At 39.7% G+C, this 15,623-nt stretch overlaps 1 protein-coding gene across 5 annotated transcripts in view; it reads left to right on the forward strand.

Moving 5' to 3' along the window:
• The window catches only part of Syt1 (synaptotagmin 1), a 572,391-nt gene that overhangs the window by 441,816 nt on the left and 114,952 nt on the right, over window positions 1-15,623 (forward strand). The window lies entirely within an intron of this gene.

The raw sequence follows: 15,623 nt of genomic DNA on the forward strand, positions 1-15,623 counted from the left end.
AGTGATTACCAACAACCCCACTGAAGTGGACCCTTAGTGGAATGGGGACAGGGGAGAGGGGCTATAAAAGTCTCCAATGGAAACATCACCAATTTTCAATATGTTCACATATGAAAGTTCTCAATAATAAAAAAAGCTAAATGTGTGTATGACAAAAATTAAGTATAATTATAAAATCAAGAAACTTCCCTTAACTTTTTTAAGCTGGACTGTGTATAGAAAGAATAGTCAGTAATGAAGAAAGAGACAAAAATATAAAAGAATGGGTCCAAATACAATGGAAGCATAATGGAATTGAGGGAAAATAAAGCCAATAAGGAATTCCCCATGATGAAGCAAATTTTATGAACCCTGATAATTGGCTTCAAAATTTAAGCATTCTTTTCTATTGTCTTCATTTCCTCTATAATAAATCTGATACATGAGAAAAAATTATTTTAAATCAGGGACTTGGTCAAACTCCTAATTTTAGTTGCTCACAAAATTTTCAAGGAATAAAATCCCTGGTTAATAACTTACAGAAGAAATGAAACATATAAAAGTGATTTTGTCTTTCATTTAATGGGCTGGGAGTTTTCTTGAAGTAGTAGGATCACCTGGTGCCTACTGAGATAACAGGCCTGCAGTTAGATTTGTGGATCATTGTCTTTTGATGTGGTGGAGGAAAGGAGACTGTCTTTCCTGTTGACTGCTGTCCCTGCTACCTCTAAACAGCTGAGTGGACCAAAGGAGGAACAAGGGTGGCTCACAGCTAAATTGAAACAAGGCCAGAGCTGATGTATAGAGGCCTCAGGTTTGAGTCTAAAATAAGTATTTGCCAAGATGTTTTATACTAGTCACCAGGGGTTAAATTCATGGAAAAACTCAGTATACAATCACAAGTACCTTCTTTTCAAATCCTCTGTTCAGCACATAACGAATTCAGCACCCTAGGTTAGAACTTAAGTAATTGGGAACAGAAACTGGTTCATCATGTGTAATTTCCACAGGCAGATAATGCCAGAGACATCAGGTGATCTCCTTTAAGTGGAGCCCGACACTGCTTGCCCAGCCATTAGTTAGAGTGCCTGGGCAAAAAGCACAAAAAATGAGGCTGGGAGAAAAAAGCCTTGATGGTCTGACTGGCCAGCCCTCTCCTACACATTACACCCATCTCTGCAAAGTTCCCAAAGAAAATGTTTCAGCATGCCTGCTTCCCAGAATACCACCACAATCTCTTCACTTCAGAACTGAAACAGTAACAGCTCTCCCTAATGGGAGTTCTGACAGCACCTGAACAAAGATTTTTGAACACAGTAAACTAAAATCTCCCAAAGATCTCAATCTCAAATATAAGTCATTCAGATATATTCTGAGCTCATGGATCTGAGGACTCATCTGGCCTACATAGAAACTGCTACTGACATCATTTTCCATGCCTCACCCTTCCTATTTAAAACAGATTTCTTACTTCAAATTCTGCATCTGTTTGGGTGGTCTCTCATGCCCCAGATATTACAGTCTTTCTTATGTTACATATTTCTCCATATTGTAGATCAACTTAAAAGTGGTAAGTTTAGGTAAGGTTTATATGATCTTTGTTCAAATCTCAGGGGACATTAATAACACTATCTCATGTTTTTGTAGACTTCCGTGTACTCTAGAATCCACTGAGCCTTTGTCCTAAGTTTCTGAATCAAACTGTCTCCCCCCTCCAGTGTCCTAGTTTTCAGTCTGATTAAAACTTAAAGTAGAAGAAGGAGAATAGCTTTCTTGAAATGGGAGAACTCAGTGGTGACTATGCATTAACTAGGGGTCAGACCTCCATTTAAGGTAGTGTGAAATGACCTTCTGAAAACACCTTAGTCTAAACAGAAAGAAAGGCATGCAAGAAAGAGAAAGAAAAATTAAACCCATGAAGTCCCTCCTGGAAGTGTTAAACACTGAAGCACATATCTAAAAGAGCCTAACCCTCAGGAGGGTTTTTTAAAAATAAGAATCGGGGCATAGATTTGCAGCCCTGCTTCAAGGTAAGGGAACAGACAAGGTGATCTCCCGTGTGATCTAAGAGCCCTGTGATTCATCAAAGAAGAAATTTAAAAAGCAGAGCCATAGGAGAAAAGGAGCTATAGCATCAATCTAAATCAAAGCTTATGTGCACTCCTCTCTCTCTCTCTCTTTTTTTTTTTTCACATCTAATCGCTCCCTGCATTTTCATAAGACCTATCACAGTCGGAAATACCACCTCCAATTACTTTGACAAACAATGATAACAGGAGTTGGGGTTTTATTCTCTTCCAAAGTAATCCATTTATGACAGTGAAAAATAGAGGAAACTGATTCCTGAAGCTGTGGACTACAGTGATGGATTTGGGGAGCTAATTTAGCAGAGTGGGTTTTCATAGATCAGCTTCTGGCTAACTTTCTTGGGCAAGTGCCCAGAGGCAGCAGCTCCCAGTGGACTGTGAGATGAATGTAATAAAAACAAAAGTCCCATCACTTTGACTTTCTTACCATGCAGCACCTAGTAGAAAAGGTGGAAAATTTAAAACAAGCTATCTTTTAATTTATTTTTTTTTATTGACAACTTCCATAATTATAGACAATAACCCAAAATAATTCCCCCTCCTCCCACTTTACCCTTTGAAACTCCACTCTCCATCATACCCCTAGCCCTCTCAATAAGTCTTTTATTTTGATGTCATGATCTTTTCTCCCTATTATGATGGTCTTGTGTAAGTAGTGTCAGGCACTGTGAGGTCATGGATATCCAGGCCATTTTGTGTCTGGAGAAGCACGTTGTAAGGAGTCCTTCCCTTCCTCTTCTATTCTTTCGGCCACCTCTTCTGCAATGGACCTTGAGCCTTGGAAGCTATTTTTTTTTTTAATTTCTATTTATTTATTTGAGAGCGACAGACACAGAGAGAAAGACAGATATATATAGAGAGAGAATGGGCACGCCAGGGCTTCCAGCCTCTGCAAACGAACTCCAGACGCGTGCGCCCCCTTGTGCATCTGGCTAACGTGGGACCTGGGGAACCGAGCCTCGAACCGGGGTCCTTAGGCTTCACAGGCAAGTGTTTAACCGCTAAGCCATCTCTCCAGCCCCTTGGAAGCTATTTTAATGAAGGTTACTAATACCAGTAACCAAAAAGTAATCAGCCCAGAAAGGTGAAACTTCATATTATAAAGAATTCTTGTAGGGCTAGAGAGATGGTTTAGTGATTAAGCACTTGCCTGTGAAGCCTAACGACCCCAGTTCAAGACTCAATTCCTGAGTACCCACATAAGCCAGATGCACAAGTTGGCATATGCATCTGGAATTCATTTGCAGTGGCAGGAGGCCCTGGTGTGCACATTCTCTCTCTCTCTCTGTCTCTCTCTGTCTCTCTCTGTCTCTCTCTCTCTCTCTCACTCTGTGTGTGTGTGTGTGTGTGTGTGTGTGTGTGTGTGTGTGTGTGTCTGTGTCTGTGTCTGTTGTTCTCAAATAAATAAATAAAAATAAAAAAGAAGCCTTCTTAAAGAATTCTTGTAAATAGAATTCCTAACACAGCTGAACCCCACACTGTCATATCTGAACTATATAGATCCCCATTCTTGGATCTACAACTTACAGCTGTGCACATTAAAAAGACCTCATTGGGCAGCAATGACAAAAATAGCTACAGAGTCTATAAGACAATGAAGTTAGGTAGTGATTAGATATAATGAAAGTGAAAATGCTGTAGTATGTTACGCAGGAAAAAATATAAAATTATATATAGACGTATAACTAGTATGGTAGAAGTTTTCTGAAAAGAATGCATATATATATATATATATATATATATATATATATATATATATATGTATATATATATATATATATATATATATATATATATATATGCAAAGATAATGTGGAGATCTATGAATTAAGAATAATTATCTTTGTCCAGGCATGGTAGCACGTGCCTTTAATCCCAACACTAGGGAGGCCAAGGAAAGAGGATTTCTTTGTGAGTTTAAGGCCAGCCTGAGACTACATAGTGAATTCAAGGTCAGCCTAGGCCAGATTGAGATCTTACCTCAGAACAAAACAAAACAAAAGGAAAATTATCTTTGTATACTAAGATTATGGTTTTCAAAGTCACCATTTTTAGTGCACCAATAACCATGTACTATAAAAAATAACATGCGTTATCTAGGACTCCACTTTAACCTGGATCCGTTTAGTGAGTTTCCTCTACAAATTACACAGATTATTTCAGAAAAAGCATTTCATATTTTCCCTCAAGAAATTAGAAAATAACCATGTCAAAATTGATTAACACTTTTAAAATTCTAGTTCATTCCTGTTGTGCTTCTGTGAAATGTGAGATGCATCATACCTGAATTACCTATGTTCCACAAGTGAATGATTCAAAATAAAATTTTACAATTTAGGGCTGAGAAGTTGGTTCAGTGAGTAAGACACATGAAGGCAAGAGAAGATCTCAGTTTGATACCCAACACCCATGTAAAAAACCTGAGAATAGTCATCCATGCCTGTAACCCCAGTCCTGTGACGGTGAGGGGTATTGAAACCAGAGAATTGCTAGAGCTTTCTGCTCAGTCATTTTGACCAATAACAATACCAGGTCCAGGTTCAATGAGGGGCTCTGTCTCAAGCAAGCATTTCAGAAGAGGAATAGAGGAAGACATCAGCATTCTACTCTGGCCTCTCCACGCATGTGCACAAGACACACACACACACACACACACACACACTATACTTACACAAATCATACTGCACACCTATACCACATGCACATACTACACATATATACAAAAGAATTATAATCTGGGTTATTGCACAGAAAACATTGCTAAAAGGATTTCAACCACTTTGAGAAATATCATATAATCATATTGATCCACAATATTTTCTTGAAGTATAGATTATTCTAAGAACTTGCATTTTTAATGGTAGTTCACTCTAAATAGCCATCAAATTTTGGTTCCTTTGTTCTGGCCACTGCAGGAAACTATTTAGTGGTTGGCAAGTTTGCTACAGTGCAATAAAATGGAGCAACCTGTGGATGTTGGGCTGTAATACCTGAATCCCACCCCAGGGAGAGCATGCAGGTTGGGGAGCTGCCAAACCATCCATTTACCTCTATAAGGCTTGTGCCCTGCTTCTGACAGCTAAGGAGATTTGCTTCTGCAACCAGCAGCCAGCCTACCAGAAGCTCCCAGAGTATGAATTCCCAATACTTACTGTGTCATGTTTTAAATTGTAGCCTCATGGGGTGACAAGTCTACCTTTCTAGGCTGGAAAAACAACAATGTTGTGGCTCAAAAGAAGCATATAATCTCATCCTGGGTGGATGTGCATAATTTTGGAATAATTGGACATAATAATATAGGACAATAAACAAGAAAAATACTGTTACACACTTCATTTCATGCACAAATACATAGAACTTATTTTAAAGCTTCCTATGTCTTTTAGATATCAAATTTAGGTCTCTTTTAAAAAGAATTAAGAGTTGGGCATGGTAGTGCATGCCTTTAATCCCAGCACTTTGGAAGCAGAGGTAGGAGAACTGCTGTGAGTTCAAGGCCAGCCTGTGACTATATAGTGAATCCAGGTCAGCCTGGGCTAGAGTGAGGCTCTATCTCAGAAAAAAAAAAAAAAAGGGTTTAGAAATTATATAAATAAAATCACTTTCCTAAAGCCTGCAGTTTACAGAAAACAAAATAGTTGGCTCATCTTATCTGGGGCATAGGATTTCCTGTTTTCTTTTTCTACATGTAAATGTAGTATGGCTGCAGAGAGTTCATGGAAGAAGGAAGGGTCTTTGAGTTAGACAGACCTGGGTTCGCACTGCCGTTGAAAACCTGTGCAACCTGAAGATGTCCGCTAACCTCCATGAGTTTTAATTTCCATATGCACAAGAGGGAGAACACAAAGCTCTTTGCTGGCTCTTGTAAGGACTAAATAAATTCAGTCTGTGAAAATGTCCACAGGTAGGAAATTGCAAAGGTTATTTACTCTCATTTTTTCTTTATCTAGGCCTCATAACTTATCAATTATGCCACTCAAGTTCCTCCCACCTCTACAAAACACAAAGAACAGATTTACCGATGGAAGAAAAAATTAGTTAAAATCATGTCCCATAAAATGTTTTCTTAAGCAGTTTAGCCCCACTATGTGGAGCAGATTTTCCTGCTGCCTACAGAAAGACCAATGATTTTAGTATAATCTAGAACAGCTAGTTCAAGTTCTTAAAATATCTACTGTTCCAAAACATGCTTTTGATCATATTCTTTTCCTCTCAGTGTTGTGCTTGGGAAATGTACTCTGAGAGGACTGTGACAAGCTATAGTTAATAAATTTTCCATGGTGTCAAAAGTAATAACATTAATGTGCTGTTGTGAGTTAAATTAATTTTGTTTTGTGCACTGGGTTGCATAAATGTGAATGACATTTCAAAATATGATCAGGCAGGAGCTGAAAGAAGCCAAGTGGCAAGGCAGAATGAGCCATGGCCATCAGAGCAGAGAAGCCAGCTGCAAGCATTTGTGAGTGCTGGCAAAGAGGGGCAGGCAATTATGACAGCAAACTTAACAGGGTTTGTTGTAGATTCTTTTGCCCTTTAAAAACTTCCCAATTTTGTTTTGAAAGAAATGAGAGAAGTTTGACATCCCAGCTCCATATTTAGAAATGAAAGACCATCTTCTTTCTAGTCTCTATTTCAAGCATCTTTCAACCCACAGATGTGTGTGTATGTATGTAATTCTGCCTGCATGGGGCGTGATGTTTTAACTTAATGACTGAAAAGTGGCATTTTAAAGATCTAAAGGTTGTATTAATTTCAGATGCATCAGATTATACACACACCATACCCATGGCACAGATAAATATGCTGCCTGGAGACTTTTGGAAGACACATTTGTTGAAAGTTGGGCATGATGGCACACATCTGTAATCGCTACACTCAGGAGGCTGAGGCAGGAAGCTCAGAAGGCTATGATCCTTTAAGCCTAGCCTGGACTACATAGCAAAATGTGCCCCCCCAAAAACAGGCTTGGGGATGTAGTTCAATAGTAGAGTGTTTGGCTATTATGCACAAGATCCTGGGTTTGAACCTTAGCACTGGGGAAAAATATAGAATATACATACCCATGTGTGTAAATATGCATGTATGTATATGTGCAGATATGTGTAGCTATAAGTTCATAACAGAAAAAAAATATTAGGATGGCTCAGGGATAAGAAGAACCAAAAGCTATCATGTTTTGTCCATTTTGACTGTAAATAAAATTATGAGCACTTACCATATTCTAGAAAATATTGTAAGACCTTTACATTGGGCTGGAGAGATGGCTTAATGATTAAGGCACTGGCCTATGAAGCCAATGGACCCAGGCTTGATACCCCAGTACTACGTAAGCCAGCTGCACAAGGTGACACATGCATCTGCAGTTCATTTGCAGAGGCTGAAGGCCATTGTGTGCCCATTCTTCTTTCGATCTGCCTTTCCCTCTCTCTTAAGTAAATAAATAATGAAATATTTAAAAAATTAAAGATCTCTGATAGTTAAAAAAGAACTTTATTTTGTCCTCTCTAGTACTCATAACAATGCATTTCAATCACCTCAATTATCATCCCCATTTGATACAGGAGTAAACTAGGAGGAAAGGCAGTCTTCCCAAGGTCACACACCATGCACATAGAAAACCAGGTTTCTAAATTTCCAATTCCTGGCTTAAATAATGCCTCTGTTGCATTTATTTATCCTCTCTGCAACTTCCCTCTACCTATTTCATCTGGCTTGACCTCATTAAATCCCTATGAGGAGAGAGGAATAGATTTTATCATCCCTTCTGATTCAAGGCAATGTAATACATCTCCTTTTAGCTAATCAATTTAACTCAGGCAACCTCAGGAATGTAAAGAAAAATCAGGAGCCTGTGTTCTGACATGTTCTGCTCCTTTGAGAAACTCTTTCACCTCAGACCATCTACAGATTTCCATAGAAGACCTTGAGACAGCCAGTTAGGGATTGTAGCTGGCTGCATCCCTCTGCACTTAGAAAGACATGAAAGCAATTACAAATTGCTTAACAGATGATGCATAATGTTAGAGATGGAAGAATCTGGCTGTGAATAGTTACACCAGGGAAGTCCTGCCATGGGACTTTTTTCTTCCAGTTCAGCACTTTGTGCTAACACTATCTTTCTGGCATATAGTGTTGAATACTATTAAATAATGATCCTGTATAAAAGAAAGGCGAAATTTCAAAAATGTTCACTACAAAGGAAAGCATGGACTTTGGTGCTTGACTCTGAATTCTAATAGCCATATGACCTTTGAAAGTTACTTTCTACAGCTGGAGAAGGATGGTTCAGTGGTTAAAGATGCTTACATACAAAGCCTGCCACCCTGGTTGCACTTCCCCAGTACCCAAGCAGTGCCATATGCACAAAGTAGCACATGTGTCCAGTGTTTGGTTGCAGCAGCAGGTGGTCCTGGTGCCCCCATTATCTATCTCAAATAAATAAATAATATTTTTTAAAAGGAAGTTACTTTCTAGGGTTGAACCTTGATCTTTCCATTCATGGTGATAACTATGATAATGAGAATATAGGAGCTGTTCCTTGGTTGATAAAGAAGGCCAATATTTCTTGAGCACTGACTGTATACCAGGTTATATTGTGAGCAAATCATGTGTTACTTAGGTATAATTGTGATTCTCATTTTACTATGAGGGTATTTTCAGATCACATGGTTGGTAAATGACTAGCCAATATTTGAACTCCATAGGCTAACTGAAATCATAAGTATATCACTAACATACCATAACTTTTGAGAACTCAATCTCTTTTAGGAATACAGACTTAGCCTCCAGTCTGTTTCTCTTTCTTTTAATTTTATTTATATTTTTTGAGAGCAGAGAAATAGAGAATGAGAATGGACATACCAGGGCCTCTAGCCACTGAAAATGAACTCCAGACACATGGGCCACTTTGTGTACCTACCTAGCTTTACATGGGAACTGGGGAATCAAACCCAGACCTTCAGGCTTGCAAGCAAACACCTTTAACCACTTAGCCATCTCCCCAGCCCCATTTTTCTTTCTTGTCATATCTAATTTATTAGCCTAGAAAATCGCTTCCTCGGCCAGCCTAGACACAATTGCCACAGTTTCCCACTGCCACCTGTTTTATTTTTCTCACACATAAAATTGAGGGACATTTTTAATTTATCATGGAAACAGCTTCTTTCACAATGCTTTCCAAACTGATGGCACCATGCCTACCTATAATACAATACTATAAGATTAGTCAAGTCTATACCTTTAATTCCCTCTGGATACATTTAGTGGTGGCTCATGCCTATAATCCCAGAACACAGGAGGCGGAAGTAGAAGGATCACTATGAGTTTGAGACCAGCTTGGGGCTTTACAGAGTGAATTCTGGGTTATTTGGTGCTGGAATGATACCCTGCCTCAAAAAATATATTTTTTAAAAAACAAGAAAAAAAATTATCTGTTTTGGCATCACATATTATCTTTACTTTGTTTTTTTTTAAATATTTCCCATAAACTTAAACCTATGAGACTTCTTTGTGTATTAGCATCTGTATGTGTGATTCATCTCCTTTAACAATGTGTTCTCAAAGATTCAAGGACTCCAACTGCCTCAAGCCTTTTCCCAGTGTCACAATTAGATACACAATCTTTTCATTCAAAATATTATAAATTTGGCTTTTTGTTCTTCTAGTTGAAAATTTTTTGAGACCCTCTGAAATTTATGTAATAATTTTTTTTTAATTTTTATTTATTTATTTGAGAGCGATGGACACAGAGAGAAAGACAGAGAGAGGGAGAGAGAGAGAATGGGCACGCCAGGGCTTCCAGCCTCTGCAAATGAACTCCAGACGCGTGCGCCCCCTTGTGCATCTTGCTAACGTGGGACCTGGGGAACCGAGCCTCGAACCGGGGTCCTTAGGCTTCACAGGCAAGCGCTTAACTGCTAAGCCATCTCTCTAGCCCTTTATGTAATAAATTTAAGCTGTCTACCATTTTCAGTTCATATTCCTTGCCTATATGCCAAAAATTAATATGCATGTGAAAGTATTGGAAATAAGGATTATTTAAAACTTTTAATATCCACAATTCATAGTAAGGTACAGTGCTGGAAAGCATGCTGTTATGAGATATTACTTGTGGAAAAGAGAGTCTAGTAATACATGCTAAAATCAGAGATAGATGATAGACAAGAATAAAATCATTTTAAAAAAAAAAAAAACTATGTTCAGTGAATGAAACTGACCAGAAACTTATGGATCAGTGTTCTCCTTTGCATTTTACTGGAGCTTACTAATTTTCCTTTATCAAATTGTGATGCTCAAAGCTAGAAAAATCAGAATGCCATCATAAATAAAGAGGAAAATTATCATGGCTGAAAATAGTTGGAATTACATAACATATGCTATGTTTTTAAAAATGGTTTCTGGTAGTCATTTCTCATAAAACTCTGTGCGGTTCTCTTACATTGGTAAAAAGTCCCTGGCACCTCAGCAGGTCCCTGCAGCTGGCAGTCTGAATCCTGCAACATGAAGTAAACAGCATGTACCTGTGCCCTGCCACTGTCACTTCCGTGGGAGAAAGGTGTTCACTCAAAATCACATCATACCCATTTGTGGACCAACTCTATTTTCGTACCGTGTGATCTGGTGACATCAAATTTTCATTCTTGAAGCTACTGAATTCCCTGATGACATTCTGATTTTCTTAACAATGAATACCAGTGAACTTTCTCCTAGGCAAACCAGATGGAAACTGAATTGTTTCTGCGAAATGAGCAATTTGTTAAATCTTGGCAAATTGAATTCCAAATGTACTTAGAGGCGAACTTGACTTTCTGTAACTCTGGTAAAATGTGCAATGCATGTAAAACCTACATGGGAAAGACACAAATTAGTGACATAACCCTTGAGCAGAAGTGAACAGAAGCATAAGGTCACTACTAAGGAGATAAAAGTCAACTCTAAAAAGAACCAACATGCAGATGAGACTTCACTAGGAAAAGGGAGATGAATGAAGATGTGGGTGGAAAACGTGTTCACTAATCACCCTTGAGTAGGGTCCCTCACATTGCTTCAAGACAGTTATGTAGCCTACATGAAAACCTGAATTCAAGTTCCTAACCTGCTTATCTCTAACAGCTATATACTCTCATCTATATCCGAAAACTGAATTGAATAGGCCATACATGAGGAAGACTGTGTTTCAGTTGCCCATTGCCTGATTGCATTAGTTTCACAGTGGCACTGTGAAAACTACCCAGTACATGCAAGAAGGCCATCTCACAAAGATGGTCTTTGCTTTCCTCTTTATCTCAGGTGAAGAACCTTTAGAGTTTTCCAGTAGGGCTTAGTAATTCCTCAAGATTTGATTGAAACAAGTATAGTCACTATTGTGTTTTATAGCTTGTTTCAGTCCAGTCGGGCTAGTATAACAAAGTACCATAAGCTGGCTGGCTTTCAAACAAAAGAAGTGTTCCTTCTTTCTTTCTTTTTTTAATTTTTTTTTATTAATTAGTTTTGTATTCAGCAAATACAGGCAGTTTGGTACCATTATTAGGCTCATCCATGATCTACCCCTTCCCCTTGGCCCCTCCTTGTTGAGGTATATGGGTCACGTATTCTGGAGTTAGCCCACAGTTATGGGTAGGATAAATGTCTCTGCATATCATGACCCAACATGTGGCTCTGACATTCTTTCCGCCCCCTTTTCTACAAAATTTCCCTGAGCCATGTTGGGTTCATTTTTGGTCTGCTTCAGTGATGAGGTGTTGGGGGCCTCTGAGGCTCTGGCTCTCTGATTTGGTAGGAGTTGATATTTCTTTGGATTTATCTCCTTCACCCTTGTGCTGGTACTCAATTCACCAGGAAAACAGCACCCTTGCTTGTTTCGCCAATTTCAGACCAAAAGGCTGAATGTTCCTTATTTCTTGGGCCTAGAAAGTAACAAGAAAAGAACACCAGAAATTTCAGTGTTTGGTGAGGGCCTGCTTCCTGGTCCTATTCTCAAATGTGGTAAGTGACAAAGGAGATGTTTGGGCTTCCTTTATGAGAATACTGATCCATTCAAATGGGTTTGGCTCACATGAACCAGTCACATCCCAAAGTCCCCCACATCCTCCCTCATAGGATTTCTTTGAGGAAGATGATGTCAACATAGGAATTGTGTGGGGACTGAAATATTCTGACTATAGCACACCTATTCTCCCTCAGCTAGGATTCATAAGGAGGTTTCTTTAGCACCCTTACAAGGATCAGTCAGGTTTAAGCCAAAAGCATTCCTGTGAATCTTTGTATCACCTAGCCATTAGACGTCTAAAAACCAGCACTGACGCAAAAAACCCAAAATCCTTTCTTGGAGTTATCCTACTGACATTAAATAAGAAATAATTTTTGAATTTTGTTGTTTCCATAATTTTTATACTTTGGTTTCATATTCTTCCTGATGCTTGCTAAAAAAAATATATAAACCTGGTTATATTTTCTCTCCAACCACCAAAAGAGCCAATTTCCCAGCATTGCTTACCTAATACTGTTCCAGCCTCTTCAGTTTTCCCACATCATAATGGTCTCTCTGCCTTGCATTTTTCATCCTGCAAGCTTAGCTCTTCCTTCATGGCTATTATTTCTTATTCAGAGCATTTCTATTCTCACAGAAAGCTTGAGCTCTCAAATCGAGTCACTTTTTTTTTTCACTGCCTTAATAAGAAACTTAACTGAATCCCTAACTCTACAGAAAATTTGTGTATCAGGAGCTTTGGACTAGACAACACTGTTTCACTGTGTCACTGCTGCCCTTGACTTGGTGTTTCTCTGTTTTCCTGATGGTCTTGACCAACTAGCTTCAAACTTTAACTATAGCACCCAAACTCAGAAGTGCCATTGTTTTCTACTTTTCCTACAGCAAGGCACAGTCTTTCTCAACTGGGATCTCTGAGCTGACCTATAGCACCATGTTAGACAAAACTGATTAAATCACAGGCCTGATGTGAGGAAAGCGTCAGACGGGTGAACAGACAGTCATGGTACAATATTGCAAGTGCAATACTGAGAAGGGACGTTGTGCTGAGGGTGATAGGAAGACTCACTGAAGAGATGACAGCTGAGAGGTGACCTGAGGCCAGAGCGGAAACAAAGGGAGGGAGGCGCTCCAGGAGAGGAAGCAGCTGGGCTTGGATGCACAATAGAGCACAGCATAACGCACCACTGGGCAGCTCTTGTTCCATTTCCTGCAACCCCACGTGGATTTGCTTTCATGTTGTAAGGTTTCTACTGCATGTGTACACAGCCTCTCATCCTGCTTTGATAACACCTTCATGTCTGTGGCCTTTATCCTCTACCATCATCTCCCTAGGCTGCCCTTTGTTTGTGCCTTCAAAAATCTTTTCAAGGGAGGCCACCTTTATCAAGAGTCTGCCCAAAGGGCCACCTGGGCCCTCCCATGCCTGCTGTCTTAATTCTCCTTCTGAATAAAGATTAGAAGAGCAAGGGTCATTCATGGAGTTGGTCATCTTCTCTCTGGACACACACATGCACGCACGCACGCCAGTGGTCCTACCCCTACCTGCAGCAGGCAGCTTTCTGTTATTGAGCACTAAGTAGGATCAGGTCACTCCGCACAGGAGGTTCGGCCTCCTCCTTGGCGCTCTGGCAAGTACTTGACCATAAGGCTTTGTTCTGCTGCTCAGCCTTGACACTCTATGTCTATCGCACTACGTCATCATCTTACCACAAGGCGTGTTTTCTGGTGGCTGTGGTTGATTTTATTCATCCCTCCATATCTCCATGGCCTTGGAAACTATCCTTTTTCTTTCTGTGATCCAACCCTTCTTGCCTCACATTTCTTTCATTCCTTTTTCTAAAACTTAGGCAAAATGCCTTTTTTTTTTTTTTTCCTCTTTGCCTTTCTTGTATTTCTGGTGTTTCTTGAGGACTCCTCTTTATTTCCAATTCTTTCTTTATTCCTACATGGACTTCAAACACAAGCCTTTTGATTTTTGGTTGACCATTTTTTCTCTAGAAGTACAATCATCCATGGGCATTTTTATTCTAGTTCTTCCAATTTATCTAAATTCCTGCTGACCTGCAAATTGATTTTGAAATAAACTTCAATAACATCCAATAGTCCTAATATTTTCCTCCAGTCAAAGAAAAACATTCTTCTATGGCTCCCTTTACCCCAAAATATTCAATAGTAACCTTTTTGTAGGGCCACATATCTTCACTTCAGAAAATCCCCCACACTGCCTTTCCACTAAGACTTTTCTCCAAGTCCTTTCTGCCATTGTAATATGTGTCTGTCTACACATGCAAAGGGCATGCATGGCTGTCCCAGCAATACCCAGAGCCTGCACCTAAACATAGATGGACTAAACATAGAATATCCACGTTCATCTCAACAGCTTTCTATATTGTGTATTTACATTTCCCTATCATATACTAAAGCACTCAACTACTATTATTGTTTATCATCATGCAGTTTTCTTTGCCAATAAGATGCCATTTCTTTTCCAGTTCTGAAGTGAACTGACATTCTCTGGCTTCCACTAACTTGGAGAAATAACTATAGCACCCCTGCTTCTTTTTCCAATGTAGTCTGCAAAATATATCCTTTTTCTCTGTCATCTGAGGTCCACATCAGACTCTCTTCCTGTGGATTTGAATGACTGCAAATATGTCCCCTGGGGTCTTCTAAATTGAACTAATAATTACAGTCCCACCACACAGTCCCTAAAGAGGCAGCAGCTCTCCTCCCTTACGAAGAGACTCCACATAGAAAACTCACTGCACAGTCTCCCACAGCTTTGCTCCTGATTCCCAAGCTGTCGCCTCTCCTTATCTGTTTTTCCTTCTGGCTTCTGTTTAATGGAAGATTATAGACAAACCAGCACCTTTTTGTTCCCTTAATTCTTTCTCAAGCACCTTCTTTGCTCTTCTTCTCCCTATAGATCTTCCTAGTACCTTCCTCCCCCAACCCCAATTTGTCACCTCTCCCCATCTTCTCTAGAACTGTCAAGCTCTCATTTGCTATGGATAGACCCCAGCCAAAGTAGAAATGGGAAAGCCAGGTGTGGCCTCCTCTGACCTCCCCAAATCTCCTCTTTCTCTTTACTAGCTGTATGATGACTTGCTTTAGTCTGTACCACATTCTCTTCTCCATATAGGGTCTCCTAGGCTCACTAATGAGCCTTCACCATCCTCAAGTCTAACAAAGCCAGGTGGGATTACCCATCTTAACAGTGGGAGAAGCATTATCTCAGCATGTCCCCATGAGCGGTTGGTGGCAGAACTCTGATCTCCTGGACCTTCACGCTTTTCACTTCCCCATCCCTCCCTGACAAGGAGAGGAAGGGCACCTCAGAATTGGGTGGTCATTGCATTCCCCAACCCACACCCTGCATTTGTCCTTGGTTTCTGTCATACCAGAACTGAAAATGGAAAAGTGTCATTTGGACAGAGCAGCATCACAGCTTCTGAGTTCCTCTATGATGGTCCCTTTCCCCAGTAATCTGTAGGAAATTAGGAGGGTGCACAAATGTGTGCAGTCACAAACTACGGGGCTTCAGAGACAGGGCCATGTGATCAATG

The sequence above is a fragment of the Jaculus jaculus genome, chromosome 6 (genome assembly GCF_020740685.1).
Source record: "Jaculus jaculus isolate mJacJac1 chromosome 6, mJacJac1.mat.Y.cur, whole genome shotgun sequence".
Lineage (NCBI taxonomy): Eukaryota > Metazoa > Chordata > Mammalia > Rodentia > Dipodidae > Jaculus > Jaculus jaculus.